Below are 2,856 nucleotides of genomic sequence, written 5' to 3' on the forward strand. Positions count from 1 at the left end.
GTTTCATCTCTAAAAGATTTTGCATCCATTCTGAGACACCACCACTGATACCTCTAGTTACCTCCGCTATGGCTGCCACCACCTACACTTGCAGTAGGGTCTGTAAGCCCAATCACAAGGTGAGGTACAGATAATTCTCACAGATAATGCAAGATTGTAGGGTAGAAACTGTAATATCTCAGATCCACACTGCAAGAAAGGAAGACAACATGAAAAAACAAGGGAGTAAAGTATCCCAAACAAACCAGGATCCCACAAGAACAGAACCCAGGACAGCAAAGTTGATGAAATGTCAGAGAAGGAGTTCAGAAGGTTCATAATTTGCCAAGGGCCAATGTCTCAGCTTGGCACCAGAGTCACGAGGCACTCACAGCTTTGTAGGTTCAAACAGCAATTCTTTATTCCAGCTCTCACACCACCTCCACACAGGTCCAGGGGCAAACGCGTTCTCCCCTCTCCCGCACAATTCACCTACACCACGAGGCTCTCTCCAAATCCCCTTTTAATCTCACGAGAACTCAATGGGAACAAGCAGCAGGAACACCCTAATCCCAGCAATAATCTTCAACTTCTAACTTCCCTAAAACCCATTATCTTAAACTGGCAACACCTTAAACTCAAGGAGCTGGTTACTTCCTCAAACCTGATCAGCTCTAAACCCGGATCCGCCTTGGTCCTTGAGCAAGGTCACCTTATTAAAGCATGCATGCAATGTCCCATCGAATGTCCTCTAAGCAGCATGCGGTACGCTTGGCAAGGAAATTTTGATGCGTCATTCCTACTTGGTAATGGCCCTCAGCATCTCCCCCCTTCTGATTAATTAAACAACAAGCAATGTGGCTTAGGACCGTGCCTGGTAGGTTGTCCAATTCAACATGTGGTTCTTACCCGTCATGGGAGAACTGACCTTTACACGTCAATTTCCTGTCTTAGGTTGAATCCACTGCAATCAGATCAACCCGTCGCTGACTACCGGTCCAGCATTCAGCCATGCTTGTGGATAGGCCTAAGCACCAGTGGGGGGGTGAGGTTCTTACCTCACCTCTGTTGGCCCCCAAATTTTAGACCATCACTAGTAGAAGGGAGGAAGATACAGAAATGCCACGACACCAAGCCAATTGATGGCTCCTTTGGAAAAATTGCGTCACTGGTGAAACCATCAGCAAAGATGCCAGCATTACCACAATTAACATGGGGTGCGCTGGCAAGGAAATTGCATCACTGGTGACACCATCAGCAAAAATATGCCAGCAGTACCACAATTCGCTGCACCAGACGATAGTTCACAATGCATGCAACTGATATATAGTCCAGGCAAGTTCTGCAGGCAGTTCAAAGTGGAAGAGTCTATCAATGTCCATTTCCTCCCAAATCATTACTTGTTGAGTTATATTCATTGATGCATCAGTTTATACAGTTTACTGTGGTAGCTATCATAGAAGCTGTAGTTTGGTTTTCTTAGTCTTCACCGGCACTGGGATGGAGATGGGAATTCTGGCAATGATGTTAAAGAGACATTATCCTGAACAGAATTATTAAATATAATGAAAAGGAAAAGTGAAAGTAAACAAACAGATCTGTTAATCACCTTTAAAAACAATAGTAAGCAAACAGATCTGTTAACCACCTTTGAAAACAATCATTAACAGCTGTTTACCTAATTTAGATTAAACCACTTAAATCACGTGAATAAAAAAAAATTCGGATCCATTTTTTCATGAGCGCTCCTCATATAAAAATATGGACATACACACATACTGACATGCAACACAAAACAGTGCAGACATAACATACAACACATAAGACAATAATAACGGCCTTGTAGCTTTACCTAGGTAAAATCTCCATTGCAATGTTTAAAAACTCCACAGTCAAAAATAAAAATAAAACACAGTCAAAAAAAACAAAACTGATCAGAAAAATATTAACCTAGGTTTGTATGAGCTCAAAAAATAAAATAGAACTTTATGATGTGGGAAAAATGCAATAATAAAATAGATATTGAAAAGAGGCACCGTGGTTAATCACTGTCGCAGATGTAAGAATAGCCAAGCTGGAGCTCTGGATATCAGCTGTTATGGATTTCAGTCAAATCATCTTCTTTTTCTGTAGAAATTGTTTTGGTTAACCTCTCTGGAATCCAAATCGGCTGCTGTTCTCCCTGTGGGAACACACAAACGGAACCCCGACTCCAGACAATAACTGGGTCGGGACCTTTCCATTGTCCTGTTAGAATATCTTTCCAAAGTACCTTAGGCTTATGTACATTTTTCGGATACATATGTCTTTCCGCAGCACTAAATCCTGATGAATTCAAATTTAGAAAGTTTAGAGTAAAAAGGGTTATTTTAAGTTTATCTTTGGGGGATATATACCCCTTTCCAATTCCCTCTTTTTGCTTTAATAGATACGTTTTAATAGTTTGATGAGCTCTTTCAACTATGCCTTGTCCCTGTGGATTGTATGGGATTCCTGTTATATGAGTAATACCAAATGATGAGCAAAATTGTTTAAAAGATTTAGAAGTGTAACCAGGACCATTATCAGTTTTTAACTGTTTAGGAACACCCACAGTGGCAAAATTTTGTAAGCAATGAGATATAACATCTTTAGTTTTTCTCCGGCATGAAGGGAGCCCATCAAAAATCCGGAAGAAGTATCAACTGTAACATGTAAATATTTTAATTTTCCAAATTCTGGCAAGTGTGTGACGTCCATCTGCCAAATATGGTTAGGTATCAGTCCTCTAGGATTGACTCCAAGATTAACTTGTGGTAAAAAGGTCACACAATTTTGACATTGTTTTATTATATGCCTGGCTTGTTCCTTAGTTATTTTAAAATGCTTTTGTAAAGT

The 2,856-nt window shown here is 40.3% G+C and overlaps 1 long non-coding RNA gene across 1 annotated transcript; it reads right to left on the minus strand.

Moving 5' to 3' along the window:
• Positions 1 to 1,375: 1,375 nt before the first annotated feature.
• Positions 1,376 to 2,269, minus strand: LOC144372206 (uncharacterized). Its single transcript, XR_013432248.1, has 2 exons — positions 1,832 to 2,269; positions 1,376 to 1,522 (listed from the first exon to the last, which is right to left on the minus strand). It is a non-coding gene; the product is annotated as an uncharacterized LOC144372206 (long non-coding RNA).
• Between the last annotated feature and the right edge of the window lie 587 nt (positions 2,270 to 2,856).

This window comes from Ictidomys tridecemlineatus (assembly GCF_052094955.1).
Source record: "Ictidomys tridecemlineatus isolate mIctTri1 chromosome 1 unlocalized genomic scaffold, mIctTri1.hap1 SUPER_1_unloc_6, whole genome shotgun sequence".
Classification (NCBI taxonomy): Eukaryota; Metazoa; Chordata; class Mammalia; order Rodentia; family Sciuridae; genus Ictidomys; species Ictidomys tridecemlineatus.